Below are 22,136 nucleotides of genomic sequence, written 5' to 3'. Positions count from 1 at the left end.
AAGACTGGGTAGTCGAAGCTAAAGTTGTTGAAAGAAATATTTTTTTCAAAGTAGACACCGGGTCGCAGGCATGCTTGCTACCGTTCTCTGTGTACCGCAAGCTTCGCGAGACTGAAAAGTTACAGCCTACAAGTGCGGTGCTGCGAGCTTACACCGGAGGCGTCATAACTCACTTCGGGACGATGACACAGGAAGTAACTATTGGTAACGCTTCCACTACCGTGAAGTTCTTCGTCGTAAAGAATGACCGTCATGCCATTCTTGGACTGGATGCAAGCGAGCCTTAGGAGTTGTCGAGCGCAAGGTGGCCACTGTAAGTGCTTCGGAGTACGAAGCAATTAAGAATTTCAGACATGTCTTCCAGGGATTAGGCTGGCTGAAGCGAACCTATAGCATGGTCATGCAACCGTCTGCGGTGCCAGTCGCCCAACCAGCCCGGCGGGTGCCACTGTCCCTGCGACAGCCACTTCGGGAAGAGCTGCAAAGAATGGAGCGTGCGGGAATCATCGCGAAAGAGGATGGCCCCACAGACTGGGTAAGCCCCTTGGTCTTGGTCAAGAAAAAGGATGGCAAACTTAGGGTTTGCATAGACCCAAGAAAAGTAAACGAGCACGTAAAAAGGCAGCATTATCAGCTCCCAAAGCGTGAAGACATGGAAGGAGAATTGGCCGGCGCAGCCTATTTTAGCTGTTTGGACGCTTATTATTCTGATTTTTACCAGATACCACTTGACGAGAAGACGTCCAAAATATGCACTTTTGCTACCCCCTCTGGAAAATATTTATTTCCGATTGCCGTTCGGCATTTCATCGGCTCCCGAAGTGTTTCAACGACAGATGAGCGAAATCTTCGATGGCCTTCCAGGTGTACATGTGTACATCGAAGATATTTTGGTCTGGGGCGCAACCAAACAAGAACATGATCAAAGACTAGTGGCGGTCATGAAAGCTGCTGGGAAAGCTGGACTAACGTTCACTGCAGAAAAATGCAAGTTTGGCGTCACTGAAGTGCAGTTTCTAGGTGATATCATCACACACAGGGGCATCTCGCCAAACCCGAAACTTGTTAAAAGTTTGCTGCAGAGGCCCGTGCCCAAGACCAAATCCGATGTTCAACGCATGCTAGGTGTGCTGAACTATTTTGGTAAATACGTTCCGCGCCTTTCCGAGCGAACTGCGTCACTGCTAGCGCTTATCAAACCGCATTTCGAGTTCGAGTGGAATGACAACCACATGAGGGAGCAGAAAAGTTTTTTGCAGATTCTAAGCACGACGCCCGTGCTAGCCATTTTTGATCCCCGAAAAGAATCGAAGATCACTTGTGATGCTTCAAAAGACTGCATAGGTGCAGCGCTGTTGCAGTGTCACAACGGCCAATGGCGGCCCGTGCATTAGGATCTCGAGTTATAATGCAAGCTGAGCAGCGTTACGCACAAATTGAAAAAGAGGTGTTCAGCATATCATATGGCTGCGATAGGCTTTATCAGTTCGTTTACGGACAAAAGATTCTCATCGAGACGGACCACAAACCTCTCTTGTCCATAGCTGCAAAAGGAATATGTGACATGCCTCCCCGTCTCCAAAGGTTCTTTCTAAAACTTTTCAAGTACGACTTTGATTTGCAGTATGTCCCGGGAAAGCACGTCATCTTGGCAGACATGCTGTCACGGTCGTCTCCGGTTGCTCAAGACGACAGCACTGGCGCCACGGACGACGTGGATGTACACGCAGTTGCTGTTCTGTGCTACATGGTCACGTATGCAACACGTCAAAAGCTGGTAAATGCAACAGCTCAGGACGACTACCTGCAGGCAATCATCTCTTGCCTGTTAACTGGCGAGAGCATCGAAAGGGAACAAAAGCCATTTTCATCTGAGCTTTCTGTCGTAGATAGTATTTTGTTAAAAGGCACGAAAGTGGTTATACCAAAAAGCATGCGGCGTGATATATTAGCAAGAATTCATGCTGGGCATCTGGGACTGCAGAAATGCAAAGAAAGGGCTCATCGTCTTGGTTTTTGGCCCGGTCTCAGCAGTGACATCATGATTATGATCCAGAGTTGCCCCACTTGCCGCGAATTTGCATACAAGCAACCGCAAGAACCACTGCTGATGCGCACAGTCCCTGGATGTGCGTGGTATCGAGTTGGCATAGATTTTTTTTCTTTTGGAGAAAGTTCGTACATCGTGGCGTTTGATGCTCTTTCCAACTTCCCAGAAGTCGAGAAACTTGTTGATAATACGACAAGGACGGCAATCGCGGTACTGAGTGCTATTTTCGCGAGGTACGGCGTACCTCTTGAAGTATGCACCGATAATGGGCCCCAGTTTGCAAGCCACGAGTTCGCAGTCTTTGCAAGAAATTTCGACTTCGCTCACATCACATCCAGTCCTCGCTACCCGCAATCCAATGGACTGGCAGAGAAGGGTGTCCAGGTTGTAAAGCGTATCCTGAAAAAAAGTGAACGCTCACGGGAAGATTTCTGGCTAGGTCTGCTGGCCTACCGCTCTACGCCGCTGGAAGTCGGCCGGTCACCTGGGGAACTTCTTCAATGGAGGTGCCTGAGAGCTAATTTTGCTGCCGCACCGACAACTGCGGTGAAGAAGCATCTTCATAAAAAAGCGGAAAGCCACTACCAGCTCTGGCTAAAGGATCAGTCGTGAGGGTCGGGGATAAATCATGGTCAAAAAAGGCATAGTCGTCGCCACTACTGCTCCTAGGTCCTACGAAGTGCAAGCCAAGGATCTTCGGGTCTTTTGGCGCAACAGACGGCATCTTCTGCAAACCCGTGAGAGGTGTGCAACAGACTTTAGTGATGACGTTAGTTATTCGCTCGAGCATGAACCTGTCGACCCCGGCCTAACTGCTCCAGACATCACGACTGCTGCCACAGCGCTATCCCATGCTCACTCACTCCAGCAACAGCCCGCCGTCAACAGCGCAGCGTCTCCAAGTGCTGCGCGCCACATGTCAACACCATCTCCTGAGCCAACACCGGCCCCAAGAAGGTCGGCTCGTACAGTCAAGCCACCGCAACGACTTCATTACGATGCTGAATTTAATCAAGTATCCTGAACTTTGTTTTCATTACCCCTCAGGGGATGTATCGGGCGTGCACTATCTGCCTTATCGCTACAGCGCACTGACTGCCTTATCATGTCGTGCCGGTGCCCCGCCCCATCATCTATATAAAGGCGTACCAATAAACCCTAAGGGTGCTTCTTGTTCCTGCCACCATGTAGTTGCCTCCGTTCCTTAGTTCGACAGACATCACGTTACAGCTTCATTGAGGATCCATGTAGAAAGGAGAATCATCATCATCATCATCATCAGCCCTACTACACCCACTGCAGGGCAAAGGCCTCTCCGATGTCTCTCCAATTAACCCTAATTAAAAGTTAGTCTTGGCTTGCATCGAGACCTTCCTGACGAAGCGCGGTTGGGACAACGAGAAAATACGCACTCTCGGTCGGGCCGTATCTTTTATTGTAGAGGACGCAATCTCTTAAGGAAGAGGACGAAAATCCTTGCGAGAAGAGTAGGGGCGGAGACGGAGGGGTTATTTCTAGGTACTCGATTAAAGGCAGCAGTTCGCGTTCGGCCCTCTGGCGGTGGGCAATGTCGGATGCGGTGACAGCTCCGAGGAAAGGAGAATGATCTTTGGACTCATTCGGTGGGCACGGAAGAGGAGTACATGAGAAACAGTCAGCATTTGCATGTTTCTGACCTGACTTATACGCTATTGTGACGTCGAACTCTTGCAATCGAAGGCTCCACCGCGCAGCCGCCCCTATGGGCTTTTCATGTTCGCAAACCAACACATGGAGTGATGATCGCTCACGACTCGAAACGGGCGGCCATACAGGTACGGAAGAAATTTCGCGATTTCCCACACAATAGCGAGACACAACTTTTCTGTGGTGGAATAATTGACTTCGGAACGGGACAAAGGGTGATTTGCCTATGCGATAATGCGTTCCACACCGTCTTGCCAGTGCACAATCACCGCACCGAGGCGAAACATTGCTCCCATCTCTGTGCACTTCCGTGTTGACTTCCTCGTCGAAGTGACCAAAGATAGGCGTAGATTGGAGGCGGGCCTTAAGTTCTGTGAAAAAGTTTTTCAGATCCTGACGCCAGAAGAAGGGTTCGGAGTCTTTTGTCACGTGAGTCAGCGACTCTGCGAGCTTGCAGAAGCTTTGAACGAATATCCGATATTAGGCGCAAAGCCCCAGAAAGCGCTGCAAGCTTCGTTTATCTGTTGGCAGGAGAAATGCAGCAACTGTGGCTGTATTTTATGGGTCGGGGCTCATGCCATCTGCGCTCAGGATGTGGTAAAAAAATTTGAGCTTCCTAAATGCGAAGTGGTACTTTCCAGGCTTGAGAGACAGGCCCACGGAACGAATTGCCTCGAAAGCAGCGCCCAAATGCTTTAGATGCTCCTCGAACGTGTTAGAGAAAATCACGACGTCGTCGACGTACACAAGGCAGGACTGCCACTTCAGGTCAGAGAGCGTGGCGTCCACCATGCTTTGAAACGTTGCAGGGGCAGAACACAAGCCGAAGGAAAGCACATTAAACTCGTACAATCGGTCAGGAGTAACGAAGGCGATCTTTTCTCGGCCACGTTCGTCGACCTCGATTTGCCGATAACCGCTACGCAAGCCTAGTGACGAAAAGTAGGTGGCGTGGCGGAGGCGGTCTAAGGAGTCATCAATGCGCGGCAGCGGATACACATCCTTTTTGGTAACGTTGTTCAGAAGTCTGTAATCTACGTAGAAGCGTAGGCTGCCGTCTTTCTTTGCGACGAGAACAACAGGTGATGCCCTGGAGCTCGTTGATGGTTGTATGACGTCCTTGTGGAGCATTTCGGAAACTTGGCGGCGTATGACGTCATGTTCTTTCGACGAAAACCAATCCAGAGGCTGATGCAGCTGTCTATGGTCACTATCGACGATAATGCGGTGCTTAGTTATTGGCGTCTGGCGAACCTTGGAAGTTGACGGAAAACAGTCGCGGAAAGAGCCAATAATACTGTCTACGCGGCGTTTCTGACTGGCCAGAAGGTTCGGGTTCAAGTTGGTCCTATTGGTTGTTGCCGTTCCGTCTTTCTTTATTTCGGGGGCCATTGTGGATAAGGCACATTGGCCGGCATGCTCACCAAGTTCTTCAAAACGGGCAATTACTGTTTTTTCCGTCAAATGTTTGGGTTGGCAAATAAAATTTGTTACTAAAATCTCGATACTCCCATAAACAAGGTCGACAAGGGCGTGAGCAACGCAAACTTTCCGGCACAGTGCAGCGATATGCTTCCTTCGGTAATGCCCCGAGTACCGAAGCTGGTATCACACTGCACTGCCAAAAACTTGCTCTCAGCCTTATCATTATGTGGTCGTCAGAGGCGTATAATGCTGTGTCGGAAATGATACCAAATGCTCCTGCAGGTTAATGACCGCCACGTATTCTTTATGTCCATGGCGAGAACCAGTTCTTTAGAGCACTCTCGTAGCACGGCAAAGGAGCCAATGAAAGTGGCACCGCGGATCTGTATGCGGCAGGTGCAGATGCCAATCAGGCTTACCAAATGGCAGCCAGCAGTGCGTATCTGCAGCCCAGACCAAGGTGATGAAGCCTTTTCGATGGTCGTGGCTAGCTGGCTGCTCATAACAGAAAAGCCCGGTCTGTTACCCACGATTGCTGTCACACCATAGATGTCGGCGGAAACTAGAATTTCGGCGGCGGAAACCGTTCTTTACAACTCGTGGTTGAGGTCTTCGGTGACATCACCGTTGAGGTCGTCGTTGAGGTCGTCGGTGAGGTCTTCGATGTGGGCGTCGGTGGGGTCGCCGAAGAGATCGTCTTGGAGGTCAGGAGGTGGGGTCTTCGGCGTTCGAGTCGTCGCATCAAATCCTTGGATGAACACTGTTTACACGCTTCGGCCGCGGCGGTCCTACCCCCGAATGACCCCGTCTTCAGTTCTCCCGGCGGGGAGATGTGCCTCTGAATTGGCCAGAGGATGACGCACGACTGGGCGAGGCACCCCGTCTTGGAGACGGCGACCCAGACTGGCGTCGTGGCAGTGACGAGGGCAGCACGTGATCGGCCAGGTTCTGCTCAATGTCCCGTGCTCTGTCACCCTTCCGCGGTCGAGTAGTGCCCTGCGGAAATACTCTTAAGCCCACCTCCCGTATGGGCAGTTGCGAAGCACATGACCTGGCTCCCTGCAGTGGTAGCATAGTGGCCGGTGGTTGGGTGTGCGCTACACGTCCGTTTTTGGACGTGTGGCTCGACGGGCGAAGGTGCCCCTGCGTTGGTTCTGCAGCAAGGCGGAATGAATGCGGCACTGACGCAGGTCTCCGTAGGGCTTCATTGTAGCTCATGACGTAGGGCTCTGGCTGTCGTGCCAGTGGTGGCTGGAGAGCTCGCCGAATTTCGTAACGGACGACATCGGCTGCAGCTGCATGGAGCATCCAAGCGGAGGTTGCGCAGTTCTTCGCGGACCACACTCCACGCAAGCTCCCGAAGCGCCTCGCCTGTGGCGACTGGCAGTGACGCACAATAATGGGTGGCCGCAACACTTCCCTGACGACCGTACTGCGCACTGCGTTTCTGCAGAGAACGTTCCATACCCGTGGGTTCTTTGACGAAGCCAGCGACGGTGCTTGGAGGGCCGCGTATGAGGCCAGCGAAGAGCAGTTCCTTCACACCACGCATGAGGTGGCGCACCTTCGTAGCCTCGGGCATGGCATGGCCAGCCCGATTGAAGAGACGTGCCGTATCTTCAAAAATTTGGAGGACGCTTAAGCTTCGTCTTTAAGAGTGAGACGTGACAGCGTATTGCAGCGTTGCCAAGGAGTGCACGGAATGCCATCACCCGTTCGGCGCCGCGAGGCGCGGCCCGTTGGAAAATTTAAGGAAAGAACGCCTGTCTTACATATCTCGGCGCACCCCCAAACTGGGCCGTAAGGGAAGGAAATTGAAATGAAAATTGGTTTTAGGGAAAGGAAATGACGCCTGTCTCTCAATTCTCGCTCGACACACGTACCGCGCCGTAAGGGAAGGAAAATTCCTGCCCACCGACATTCGCCATTTTTCGTTCCAGGGCAATGCCGCCGGCGACGACGACACCGGCTTTTGTGCGACACGAGCTCCTTAACGCTGTCGCGTTAATAAACATGGCGACGCTTTCGTTCGACTGTTGTGACCTAGAGCGAAGGGTGATTTCGGCGTTTTCTTTTCGTGCGCCTGTGTTGAAGGGGGCGAGCAGTTCACAATGGAAAGCTTCCCAGCTGGTAAAGAAAGCTACATGGTTCTCGAACCATGTCTTTTCCTAGTCTTGGAACGCGAAATACACGTTTCGTAGCTTTCGGTCCTCGTCCCACTGGTGAAAAGTGGCCACACGGTGAAAACTGGCCAACCAGTCCTCGACATCTTCGAACCGATCGTCGTGGAAGGATGATGGCGAGCGAGGTGTAAGGACCACAACCGCAGGGACAGTGTCGGAAGGCTGACTTTTCTGACTGCCAGTAGTGGACGTCATGGTACGCACCGACGTCGTCAGTGGTTGACACTCAAGTTCCAGGCCTTGCAGGCGGCGGCTCGCTGTATGGACGGGTGTTGGTTCCAAGCGTAGCGGGGTGAGCGTTCATGGGACGATAATACCCATCACCTCCACCAAAATGTCGCCGACAAATGTAGCGCGACTCAAACGGGGCTGTTCATTTGAACCGCCAAGCACCGGAGCAGAAGCGTCGTCTTCCTTGCTCCCTCACGAGCGAAGTCAAGGCGCTCGGCCGCATGGCGGCGCTCGCAGAATATTAGCTGTCTGGCAATATTTAACCTTTTAGATACCAGGTACTGCATCTGGTAGGCATGCGCCCTGAATAATTCTACCGAAAAGCGGTAACCGGTTAATGTGGGTGCTCGCGTAACGTACAGCTGCAGTCTGGGAAACCCAGTTGGAGAACCCCTAGTGTAGACTACGATGCCGTTCACCTGGCACCCAAATCCGAAAGACGCGGGTTTGATCTTGACCACGGCGGTCAAATTTCAATGTCGGCGCCGTTTTACAGGGCACCGGCTAATGTACGATGTCAGTACATATTAAAGAGCCCCAGGTGGTCGAAATTTCCGGAGACCTTCACTGTGGCATCCATCATAGCCTGAGGCGCTTTGGCATGATAAACCCCATAAACCATACCAAACCATCATCCACCATCGCACTGCTAGAAGTGTAACGTTTTCTCGTAATGGCCCCTTACCCATACGAACAGAATAAAAAAAACTTCTTTGGACAATACCTAACTTACGCTTAGTTACCCTCACCGGCGAATACTTTTTCAACAACGTTAATGCTTAAAGTTCTCCGTTATAAGTGCAGTTATGGCTAACGCACTGTCCAACCGTATGTCCGGGTGAGAACAGTATAACAGCGGAGACACCTCTTTTGTGTCCTGTATCGAAGTACGGTCTCTTTCTCTGCGCCCGCTGTCACGGCCACATTGTGCATGTTCCTAAAGCAACAATTCTTTGCCGCTTAATGAACGGCACCCAGAAACTGATGTTTTAAGTTGGTCAGGTTTAACGGCTATAAGCGTGCCACTGTTTCCGAATTAAGTGTTATCCCTTAACAAAATAATTAAAAAATCACACAATTTTCTTTAACGAAGGATCTAAAAGTTCTCTCTCACTAGAGCTGCAGCTGAGCTCAGGATAGATTACTGGCTGTCATAAAAATTCCTCTGTTCAAGATTTGGCCAGGCTACTTTCATTTTTACTTTCACTTTCTTGCAACAGATTTCTTGTGCTGCGCAACGCAGTTGTTTAAATGTGCTTTCTAGTGAAAATACATTGTTTCACATACGGTTCGGTCAGTCACTCCAAACACAAAGAAATATAATTGTTCGCAACTACCGTCTACCTCTGTTCCTCGCAAGATAAAGAACCGTTTTCGAATAAATGGAAAAGATTAAAAGGTTTTCGGTTCTACAACCGTTGTCCGCAAAGTTTCGAGAGTGATTTATTTTCTTCTCTAAAAATAATTCCCCAAAACAAAGGTTGGAGCGTATGTATAGCACCATCTGTTCGGGGTAACCTAAACTATTTATGTTAATTGCTGTGGTAGCCGCTAGATAGCTCTACATGTAAAAAAAAAATACGTTTTCACTAGTCTGCTGCACAGTCAATTGTGAGTGAATGTGGAGAGATGGACGTCCACCTCGAAGAGAGTGTAAACTTGAAATTATGTGTGAAGCTTGGCAAGACTGCTACACAGATATATGAGCTCCTTCGTGACGCTTGCGGCAACGAGACATTAACGTGGGTGCAAGCTTTCGAGCGGCACAAGAGGTTCATTTCGGGGAGAACGTCGGTGAAAGTCGACACAAAGGAGGGGCGTCCTTCAACCTCACGGAATGAAAACAACGCAGCTCGGACCACAGAAATCGTACAGCAAGGCCGCGCCATTAGAGTCCGCATGCTATCAGATGCTCTCGACATGAAGGCAATACAGAGGCATGTCAGCTCGTCTCGATTTCCCTGCTCTCCTAGAAGAGCAGAAGCTGCATGCTCAGACAGGATTTCCATGCAGCGAGGCAAAAAGAGTTCCCAGCTTTGGGAGCGTCAATTTAGAATGAAAAAAAAAAAGCTGTACAGCACTAGGAAGAATTATTTTGACCAAGCAAACAATAAAAGAGGCAGGATAATAAAGTGTGTTGGCCCCGCAGTGTTTGCGAGTAATGGTTTATTCTGGAAAGAGCCAGTGGAGTGGATCACAGTGCAAACAATATAAAGGAGACGTGCATCAGAGGTACAGCAACACACAATCAGTCAAGTGCTTCAAAATTCGAAAAGAAATGTGCAGGTCATCGAACATTATTTCATACAACGAGAATCTGACCAATTTCTCGACAGGGTTCAATAAGGAGTGCATTTTCAATCAAAAAAATCATATTCCTGGGACATGTACTAACAAAGACATGACTCGAAACAAACAAATTCACTCTGAACTGAGCTAGAGCCAGCTTGAAATCATTCACACCCCCAAAATTTAAGGACAAAACATACAGTACTGGCTACCTCAACACTGGCACTGCAGCACTGCCTAACTTGTCAAAACGAAAAGAGATTGACAGTAATCCGAGACAGCACCAAACCAGGACCCTCTTTTCAGAACATGAAGCTCAGACACCCATACATACCATTCGTAGCCCTCTCACAAAAATGTGGCCCATTCCTAGGGGTGTGTGAATGTTCAAAAGTTTTGAAAAGGAAATTAAATAAATTCCTGTTCAATTAGTCGAACGAATCACACAGTACATGTTCAAAACTATTTTAAATGAATTGAATTTGCTCTCAAATTTTCAGATATATTTCTAACACAACGCTTGATTAAGCTCCGCCTTATTTTTCTGCAATGAATCTTCCAAAAAGTGCACACATTGACGACACGTACCACTGTTCATATTCCAATTGGAAAAAATTACTATTTGCACTTTCGTACAAATTCTACTTCTATACAGAAAGTATTAACACGACCACGTCCCACCACTACCACCACCACCTCCTCCGCCGCCGCCACCACCACGTCCTTTATATGCACCTCAACACCAACACTACAAGTTACTGCCTGACACAATTTGATGCTAATGAACATGTGCTTTTACACACATGCGCATATAAGAGTGATCCGCATGCAGATGAGTCCTCTCTCTTTCCTCGCTAGACTGATCAACACACACCCACATGCACACATATATTCACCTTTCCACCCTCGTACGCACAAAGGTGATCACAGCATACCGATGAGTCATCCCTTTGTTATCAGTAGCATGTGTAATAAATACACATCCACTCGAAGTCAAACAAGTTCACCAATGCCATCTAATTCTTCATAACTGAAATAAGTGCTCGACTTATCAGAAGCGGAGCTGCACGAGTCACAAATGCTGAAGACAACCGGTTCAATTTCAGCGTCAACAATCATATCGCATTGCTATACTTCAGCCTCAACGTGCTCCACATGAACACAACAGTTTTGCCAGTTCGCCTGTTTTACTAACGCCAGTGCTTCCGGCAGGAGCCTTTCCACTTCAGCCAAATTTAAACATTTGCTCCGACTGGCGATGTATCCCTTCACCTGGCTCCAGACAAATTCAATAGTATTGAACTCGCAGTGGCACGGTGGTAAACGAAGCACTTCGTGGCCATGGGTAGCCGCCAGGGTGTCGATGCGTTACAAAAACGATGGGTGTGTTTACCTTAAGAGAAAGCTCCAGCAGTTCTGCCCTTACCATGTCCTGTGACCACGGAACGCCTTTCTTGGTGAGCCAAAGCGGAATATCAACTTTGCGCGTATCCTTGGTAGGTGCTTTTTTCAGGGGCCACACTAAGATATGGAGCATTGTCCATGACGACAATTCAATTGGCCGGAATTCTTGGCAAAAGACTGTCGGTGAACCACTTCTCATAGTAGTTGCCATCCATCTCAGAGTCGTAGTCAGCGTGGTTTTCCTTTTTTGCTCGTAAGAAGTCAGCACCGTCGTGCGCGAATCCTGTTGTACTGCTCCCAGGATGTACAAGGATCAAACGGGCCCCTTTGCCTGAAGGCAGAGCCAATCCCGTTGTTAAACCTTTCAGGAAGGCATCCTGAAATGACTTCACAGTCTTGTCCTGCCAGACGTATTCTTTTGTGTGCCCTGCGTTGACCCAGGTTTCATCTCGGTAGTTTCACCTGTAGATGTGAAACAACTGAGTGCGCGAGTTAATGCTTGTAAATAAACAAACACACTGCCGCATGTAAGTAGGCAACGCAACAAACACACTGCTGACCGCTGTCTCACAAACAGCCGCTCAAACACAACGGAGAAAAAATTATCTCAGCTTTATTGCTTTTTTGTTCGGGCTTATAGGGGCTTAGCCAGTGGCTCGCACCACCGGAGCAACGGGCACTATACAGTGAGTGATCTTTCGTTCCTACGGTGACAACGAGATGGCGCTACCAATTGCAGTGCTGCAACGTTTCTGGCAGTTTTTTTTTTCTTTTTGTTGGCCACACCAAACGGGACTTGGCGATATTAAATCTGACCCATGCAGACACGTGCCCCATCCAAACGTAGCGCAAAACTGGCCATGAAACGTCACCTCTACGCCAAAGATCAGCAACAGCAACCTGGTTAAGACACTTTCTTTTAAATGTGTTATTCTGAAGCAACACTCACTGTTACGACTACGAGGTTACAACGCCAACATCAAGCTCTATATGAAGCCAGTGTAAACTTGCTGCGTAAGAAAATATGCAAGGAACGACTCGTATCTGCCCTGTCCTCGGAATTTCTTGATCGCCCACAGGTAACTGCAACGCCAGGCAATGAGGCCATTTCGCTCGATCAGCGCTAGGTTCTTTTTTTTTCTAATGTGAGTCCGATGTCCTTCACGAACCTCCACAATGTTCTTTTCTTGATGTTCGGCAGGTTGGCATCCTCACTGAGAGCCTTTAGCCCACTGCCCAGTGTTGGGACTTCCCTCTTCGCGTACATGCCGAGCACTGTGCACTTTCAGACGGATGGCATGGACTGTGAAGCGGCCATTCTTGACTGCTGGCGAGCTTAAAATCTTCACGTCGAGAGGTCTTTTCTTCTTAGACGGCAAAGGCCAATACAGACGCTCCGCCTTGATTTTGCCAACGGTAGAGGGAGATACTCTGGTGTCCTCGATCGCAGCACTCAGTACTTCACGAACAGACTTCTCTAGAAAACAGGTCCTGATACGGGAGTACACATTTTAAATCATTTGCTTGGCGTGCCTCGACAGCTTGGCGGTACGAACCTTCGAGAAAACGCGTACAGGAGTGGTGGCCAAGGCCGCTGAGCTCGATGCCATTTTCTCAAAAGTGAAAGGTAGCTTAAAACAGTAAACATGGCGGCCAGGGTTGCGGGAACAGCGAAAACGTGAAATGGGAAAAGACGACAAACGCAAAATGCAAAATCACAGATCTCGACCGATTCACTCGCAATAAGAGCCTTCTTTGTCACGCTGATGACTAATATATTATCTATGGAGCCTGCCGGCAAAGCATTTGTTATTTTTAACTCAGAACAAGCAACGCACTATTTGTGTCGCGGATGCAGGTTTTGCGCAGAAAAGAGCGCTAGCTTTGGCAGCGTTGCACGTGTTTTATGTAACGGAGTATGGGATCCATACCGGTACACTTCACTGGTTTCCGTGGTGAAAAAGTGAGCCTGGATATAAAAAAATGAAAATACCATTAATTAGGTGGCATCAAGCAAAAAACTAAAAGTAAAGAAAGAGCATAAAAAACTTCGGTCCAGGAGGATTCGAACTAAACACCGTACGAGCACTTCCTGGTCACGCTAACCACTAAGCTAATACATTTTCATTCTTTCTTTATTGCCTGGTTTTGGTTCATAAAATTTAACCAAACAAACAAAAAAAGCTATGTGCATGCGGCACTGTCATGATCAGCCAGCCTCTTGAATGGCTCTCAATACTATTGTCGTTGTGTATGTTACTTGAATTTTAACGTGACGAAGCTAGTCTCAACCCCTAAGCCACACTGAATACATAGTAAGCGCGAGTATTTTTGTACTTTTCAATGTCATGTCTGACTACATAGTCAAGTGGCGCTGGATGTAATCCTGAGGTGAAGTTGCGGCCGCGGCTAAACGATCACCGCTGAAGGAACGCTGAAGCTGCTTCCCGGCTCTCGAGTTTTGCCGCTGATGTTTTGAATCTCTACGAGCACAGTAGTTTCCAAGAAAATATTTTAACATGAAAATTTTCACAGTGCTTGCTGTTTGCCTGTGCTCTTGTGCCGCGCACGGAATTATCGCTGCACATGTAGCTGCAGCCCCAAACTTGCTGGCATATTGCACGACATAGCTTCGCAACCGGCCTACGGAGTTGCGAAGGCCAAATTTTAAGTCCACCTAAGCCTCGTATTGATGTCAGCACATCAGTAAGCTTTGGGCGTTCGACGGCTCAGCATTGGTAGTCGGGGCAAGAAAGAGTGTAATACTGAAGAAACACGTACGAAATAGCGCACGCAAGTTGTGTGTGCTCGTTTTAATTTTTATTGCACTGCTTCATCGTACGGCAGACAATTTTTTTATTCCTTTATTCTGTATGCACCTTTGATCCCACTTGGCCGAAGCGGAAAGAAAGCGAGCGTAAGCTCTCTACTTTGTACGATTCATTAGTAGCCTGCGATGAATCTATAGCTGTGAATATTTTGGCGGTAGCCACTGTATTTCAGTTTCTTCAAGCATATGTTTGAAATTTGTCACAATAGCCTATAAGTTTCCTTTAGGTACTCTCCCAGTTTGTTCCCCAATGCCTGATCTGAGGTTAGGCGCTACGTCGATTGCGCTAGCTTAAGAACGAGAAACTCACACACCTGAACACTTGAAATAACAAGAAATTATATTATTTTCACTTCAGCTGCAAATTGAGAGTCCGAAAAAGAGCGCTTGCTGCCACAACATGGTTCATTTCCCCGATGTCTCGGCTCCTAGTTTCCGCACTGCCGGCTATTTCTGAACTGACACTGGGACCAGCGCGGTCCCAACGTAAGAAACCCTTGTTTCTGTGCCGTGAATGATATGCCTGAGGAAAGCCAGAGTGGCAAAGCATATTCCAGCGTTTACTTCCACCCTGACAGCTGAAACGTGTCGCCTCATCCTAGCTCTGGTAAAGTTCGCCGACAGCCAGTGTTCCCAGCAAAAACTAGCGCGAAAAACATGCTGGTTTCTTGCTGGAAGACGCTTGAGGACGCCGGTTTTGGTAATAGTACACGTATTTGAGATCAAGATGATAGCCCGCGTTTTAATTTGAATCGTCCATTGTGTAACCTACTGGCCATAGAAAGCGTCCCTAGGAGGACAAGAAAAAAGTCGGAGTTAAAAAGCTGTGCAAGTCGCGAGCGTTGCTTCTAAGGCTGGCTATTGTGTGTTCTGTTGCATTATTTTTCTCGTCCACTTATAGGCCACTCAAAAGAAAGCCATCATTCCGTTGCATTTCGTGGTGCCAACATCGCCGCTTATTTGTGCCTACTTCCGGATTTTGATATTTTTCTAAAGCGGCGGGGTGGTTACCGACGTAAAAAATCTCGTTTTCCTTAAAATATAAGCACTAATGACAAAATATCCGCATTGAAAACAAGGCAGAGCAGTAAGAAAGTTGCACTTGTTATCCATCCCAAGGCTAGATGATTAATGGACGTCTTTCATATAGCTCGTTTAAAAGCAGCACGCTATCTCGGCTCCTACATGGTGGGTATCCTGCTCACCTACTAAGCCCAGCCCTGAAGAGTGCAATGCGTGGTTCGTGATGCGTCTTTAATTGTTGATGATAAAGTGCTTGCAATTGAGAGTAGTAGACTTTCTGCGCGCACATTAAGAGGCGAGAAAAGTTAGCTTTGCCATTTATAGTTCTAGTTTCATTGGTCGGCACATCTGCTTTCCGCCTATAGAGAAATAAATTACACCAACCTTTCTTAACATTCTGTTGTTGTGCTCTTAACGGCATTTTAACTGTGTTATTAATACTCATAAATCTGACTTTAAAGAACAAGAGGCGTGACACAAAAACAAGTTAAAAGGTCTGAAGACGAATATACGTCGTTTATGAGACGCTAACAATGATTTGCTTTCAATTAACATGCATAGAATCTCCTACAGAACCTGGCAAGAACTTGTCTACTGTGCTCATCATTCGCCCACTAATATCACATTTTTCAACTGCGCTTTAAACTGAAAACTGATCGCGCAGTACAGTAAGCGTAAGTAAAATGCTCCTGATGACTTCTGCTTAATCTCTTTAACAATTGCAGCATTTGCTTGCGCTTTATAGTTAAGAGATCAACAGGTTAACAGAAAATTTCACAACTTTACAATCAATAGTTCAATGAAAATAAGTGGGACACATTTGTCGTGTTGGCACTAAATGAGGACAGAAAGTACACATATTGTTCCCATTGAAGTAGATGGCTATCCACGCTGAGTTTCTACTGACCACTACTTCACTCTCGCGCACTACTCTCGCCGTCGTGGAGCACAAACCACATCCAAGCCTTTGTTCAGATTCCACAGATTTGCCTTCTTTACAGATCAGCCGAGCTTGATCCATGACGCCAACAAATTTCGGCCACTTTTTTTATCCGCCTTTCTCATACGGAAGAGCTTCTTTCTGCTGGTGGTTCGGAATGTATACATATTGATGTTTTCTCTTCAAATAAGAAAATATACATATGATGGCTGAAAATTTCTGCCCACAATTCACTCCTTAGGCTCAGCTAAATATGCAACTATTTTCAGCATGGTAAAACAACGAGCGTTCTTGTGATTGCTGGTCATCTCTGATCTTCAAAACAAGTGTATGCTCGGAAGTAGAGGTTTTCTTTTCTATTCAGAGAAAAAGAAATCACCTTGAATTTTGATTTTTACTTTGTTGTCAGGACATATGGAGCCAAAAGCTTGCAATGCGTTCGGAAAAAGATACCAAAGTTAAGAGGTCCCGACTCGCAACCTAATCTAGCGGACGCGGTTGAACCTACTTTTGAACAAAGCATCGAAAACGTAAGCACAGCACAGAATAAGTGGGACGCCTGTGCCCCACTGGCTGTTACGAGCCGTTTAGGTTGGTGAGCAAACTGGGACATGTGTGTCCCATTGTCCAACAAATGATTAAGAAGGGACAAAAATGAGGACGGGCTACACGGAGTTGTGTGCAGTTGTGTACCTAGTGAACTTGCATCTTTTTCTGATCACGTGCTTAGACTCCATCGAGCTTTGAGTTCATTCCTACGTGCAAATAAGCGTCATTCGTATCTCATAATGAAGGGTTATTTGTACGTCTGGCTAATGCAGGAGATGTGATTTCTGAAACAGTTTGGTAGCCTTTCGTCTGCCATTGGCATGAGTGACGACGTTGTACCTCCATGTGACTGGGACGTAATCCGAGACATTCAAAACAACTTGTTGGTGTTTTGCGTTTGCTAACAAATCGGCTATCTTCGGAATTGGATCTACATTACAGAAAACTTTTGTTTTTATTCAAACTAGCGAACGGCGCCTGATGTTCACGAAATGCAATCGCTGCAGCAGCACCCTGTGATTTGACGTTCACACGCGTGTCATCTGAAGAATACATTTTTGTTCTCTAGCTGTATGTTGCAGAGCCATAATAAATTTTTAGTTGCTCCAGTTTAAGCAATAAATTTGTAAATGTCTTCGACGTTCTCCTTGCTTCGAGAGCCCACTCAGCTGATACTATAAAAAAAGTCCTCGACAAGCGTTCCGTTGGATAAAATTTTCAGTGGCTCAGTGGAGCATTACCGAAATTTTTTGACCTGTAGATCCGACACAATGTAGCTAATGGCGCGGATTTAAAGCAGGGTCTATGCTATATTCAATGCACTACTACCATAAACGTATGTACTTGCTGCTGTTACCACGAAAAGTCATCACTGATGATAGCAGAGCTCATTTACTCAACCTAACGTTAAAATGTTTTCGCATACCAGTCATGTCTCAGGTGTGTCCATTACGACTTGATACATCGACGTCTCAGCACTTACGCGAGCATGCCTGAAACAGCCCTCATTTTAGGAAAGTGCAGAATAAATGACGAGAGGAGTCATCACCTATAAAACTTCTCCAGAATGCGAAGGTGCCGAGCAATATTTTATTTTATAGTTTTGTTTTTGATTTTTTCACACCGCACGGCACTGGCGACATTATAGTTTGGTTCATAACTTGCAAGGAATAGCATTAAATAGGAATCACTATTTTCCAAATGAACACACATTAGCCTGCATCAGAGATGCTTATTAGTAGCATAATGCACCCGATTTATTTTAGTGCCTCGCATCATTCACGCGAATGGAGACGGAATACTCCAGTCACCTTATCACGTAGTACAGCGGCAAGTTTGGCTAGTTGATGGGTGTTCATGTTGCGTGATCTCCCTTTCTTCTTCTGCTGTCCTTGATTTTAGCGCAGTGCCGCCTGTCTTAAGACGAACGGCTCAAGACAATTTGAGTTATTCGATCAAAGGTACATAATCCACGCACGGCCCGTACGACGTGTCTCGTTGGGGCGCAGTGCACTAAGGCAACTGTACCGCGGCAGGAGACAATACCCGCAGTAACGAAAACAAGCGGCGTGAGCACATCGATTATCACAGCTAAAGGCGTCTTCTGACATAAATAGGATCATGACGCTGATTCCTACATTTAGGCAAGCACTCTAACGCGATACGACGAAAAAGCTGCGCAGCCCGGCACTTTCTGTCTAGCGACCAGCGCGTGTTGGTGGTCCTACAGCGCGCGCAAGTAATGGCGACTTCCACCGGTGCTTATGCACAATGTTGTGGTGCTCTGCGGCGAGGAATGCGTGTTTTGCGGAGCCATTCTAATCAAGTACTCACATTTGGTTGTGTGTCTATAAGCAACTCGCAGCGCAGCTAAGCACTCTCTCTTCTTTCTCCTCTTAACACAGTCGCGCTTCTCTCGAGCGGCAAAGTTACTGCACCCGTCCCTTCCTTAATGGCCCGGTAAAAAGCGGCTTATTTCAGAGTTGCTTCAGACAACGTTAGATAATTTCTATGCTGATGTGGCGTCTTGAGATCGAGTCACAGAGACGTGGCATCCGTATCGCCCTCTGCGTCGCTTTTGTTTTGCCTTTTCATGTAACCAACATCTTTCCATCACTGGAAAGAAAGTGGCTCTGATGAAAGTGGTCTTCAGTGATGGTGCCTACATTAGCCTCACCACATACCAAGGCACGTTATAACGCATCTCAAACTGATATGCCTGTTCTAATCCATGCAACCAAACAGCACGTTCTCGCATGTGCACGCACTATTTAATGCTTATCATTATCTTACAGCTTACTCCAACTGTTAAGAAAACGTGCTCTTTTAGAGAGGCTCCACCTCTGAAGCCTTCCTCTACATCCTGCACTCGCAAAGGCTGAAAAAGAAGTGAATCCAAATTCCGCATGACATACGCGGCATACCTATCAGGTAGGTACTGGACATCGCTGGCACGAGTAGGAAAGTGTGAAGCAATGTTTCGTGATGTTCCAGAAGACGCAAGCTTTCAGTGTGGTGACCGAGGAACCATACGCCTATGGGCCCTCTCATATGAGTCACCACGACACTCAAGTCAGCCGCTGATTGCACTCATAGTGCAGGATGAGTATTATGGAACGAGCTGAGACTCAAATGAGGCGTCCCTTGCCTCGGAGAAAAACAGCCCCTCTGAGATAGAAGTCTCATTAGGCAGGAAAGGAACTCTCGAGCAATAGCGCTGCCTTGTTGCAGGCAGCCAGAGCACGGCATTCAATGCCACTTTGATCGTGACACGTGTAGTTGAGCAAAATTTACACTAACATGGTTTGAAAGATAACGATGGCTTGCACTGCTTGCTGCAACGAATAGGCAGTGATGATGCTTGGACTTCGGGCGCTTGTAATATCATAAATGCAGTCAATGCTCAATGGTGGAGGATATCACATGCAAATTCATAACCCCTCGCACATAAAAGGAATATTTCGCCGCTGTCCTCCAGCTATTTCTCCTAGGCGCTTTTGGTGGGCGTTTAATCGTTGCTTTGTAAAACCTAATGATCAGAACACGTTAAATTCCCGATCAGTGCGCCTTTCGGTGTAATTACAGTTCGTTCAAAAGCAACATTTTAGAAGAAAAATGCAAAAATAATTTCCAATAAAAGAAGAGCGATGAATGTTTCTCGATCATTTGTTTGATTCATATTATTTCGTTGATTTTTTTGCACTATCAGTTCAGATGGCATTCCTATTACCTTAGTTATAATTGGATTTTTATTCTCGTTTGCACGCCTCTGGGTGTTGCGCTCTGCGCTGGTGCCATTTGAAAGCAATGCTGAGCATTCCTAAGTAAATTAGCGCTTTCAACCTGGCAGTGTTCTAGCACTTTCAATACAAATCACAATATCCTTTTGATTATCAGCACCTTAATTTCGGCCCATTTCCTGGCTCTCACAAACAAATTTTTAAAATTATTTTATTTTCCTCGTTCAGCAATCGGATCAACTTAAGGTGCTGTATACTTCAAGAGATGCGAGTATAGTTATAACTCGTGACAAATTTTGTTCAGTAGCTAATGAGTCCTCTTTGAAGTGAGGTAACACACTCCGCTTGCTGAGAAGCATATTTCCTAACGTGCACTAAATAGCACAGACACAGAACTTCCTTCTTTCGCGTACATAGATTTCAGTCTCTGATGGCGCAGCATTACCTTTCTTTCTAACAATTATGTGGCCTAGTAATTACAGAAAGAAGATTGTGAGAGCTCTTTTTCCCCTATGCGTTTCTGACACTTAGTAAACCAAACTAGAAACAAAGCTTCGATTATCTGAAGTCCAGATGCGGCTACTTCTTAGATCAAAAGTGAATTATCATCCTGGTACTTTGTTTATTCGTTTGAAATGTTATAGCAAAATTGTTCCACCAATTTTGTCAAAACGTTTGCAGAGCACATGAAAACTTTTCTTTCCATAAACGAACTGGAACCGAGAAAGTATCCTGCAGTTATTACTTATTTTCCTCTTGCGTAAAAAGTCACGGCGTCGGCGAAGTTTAATTGCACTGCCATTTCCGGGGCTGTCACTACTAGATGCGGCAGAAACTACATCCGCGTACCAATGTATGAAGAATTAAATGGGATAGCTTTATTTTTATAAATTTATTTCTTTCTAAGCCACTGAAGTACCAGTCACACATGCTGAAATGCTTCGACGCGTAGGTTGTTTATCTTTGCGGTCGTACCCGTTGAATGAAAGCAGACCCATAATTTCAGGTTACAAGGGATGTCTTACCTCCCGTAAGCACCTCGAGTGGCGGTTCTGAAATGTTGCTGGCCTACACATTCAGCAAAATATTATTAATATGTTCGAAACTGCCAAAAAACATTAATGCTTGCAGTTTCCTGCCATGGCTGTTTCGTTGCATCATTAAAAATAAACCAGAGTAAAACAAGCCTGATTAACAGGTTGGTAACATTTCCGTGCAATAAAAAACGAGAAAAATTTCCTCAGCAAATAGAAGCTGAAGTAACACTTTTTCAAATAACATCTGCTTACAGCTTGATGAGGCCACTGATATATTCGTAATTTGAGCCGTCAAACGCTTTCAACCAGGTGAAAAGCTTCTGATCGACTGTGCGGAATCGGACTGCAAAAGAATGCTTCAAAATACGTCGAAACACTCTAGCATACGGTCACGTAATGGTGACGGCAGTCGAAGGAGCGATGAAGACGGACCAAAGTTCTTCTGAAAGAAAACTGTTTATTGGGCTGACTTGCGCCCACAATAGACTGACGGCGGCGGCGGCGAAGCGACAAGCATGCCTGGTGGACGTTGAACCAAATGCCCGCCGCTGTCGGCCGTGCTCAATTTAAAGCTGATAGCGAACTTTCGCGATAAAGCGTGCAAAGTTATTAGAGCATTCCGGAACAACGTAGAATACCCTCTGCCTGGCTGCGATCGATCTAAATCAATCTAATCACGTCTTGAGGCGCAAACAAAAGAACAAAGTGGCGTGGCGGAAGATTTTAACTAGGAACAAACACTGCAAAGATTCGCGGCATTACTCCCCACTCAAAGAAGCATCGACCCGATGCGTTGAAACAAATGATACGACTAGCAACAAATAAAACGGATCGTGCGAATATAAACACAGAGTGTGGAAATGCAGCGTCCTTTAGCGCACATAATAGAGCTTCAGACGGAAGACATGAACAACTTCTGGTTGTACGCGGCGTCTCTGGGATGCAGTCATTGCGCAAAGAATGACTTCATAATCAAGTTCTCCTAGCCTCAAAGAACCTTGTAAGGGCCGAAATAGCGGTGCAAAAGCTTTTCACTCAATCTAAGGGCCGAAATAGCGGTGCAAAAGCTTTTCACTCAATCTACGGCGGCGAATGGGCGTCTAAACCCAGACTTGATCTCCTGGCTTGTATTGCGCGTTGCGTCTTCGTAGGTTGTAGCGTCTGGCATCGGTCCGCTGCTGATCTTTGATACGCAATCAGGCAAGCCTTCGAGCTGCTTCTGCGCGTTGAACGTAGGCGGCGACGTCGAC

Source organism: Amblyomma americanum, chromosome 5, assembly GCF_052857255.1.
Source record: "Amblyomma americanum isolate KBUSLIRL-KWMA chromosome 5, ASM5285725v1, whole genome shotgun sequence".
In the NCBI taxonomy this organism is placed as follows: Eukaryota; Metazoa; Arthropoda; class Arachnida; order Ixodida; family Ixodidae; genus Amblyomma; species Amblyomma americanum.
The sequence above is the reverse complement of the archived record's forward strand: the minus strand, read 5'-3'. Positions refer to the sequence as shown.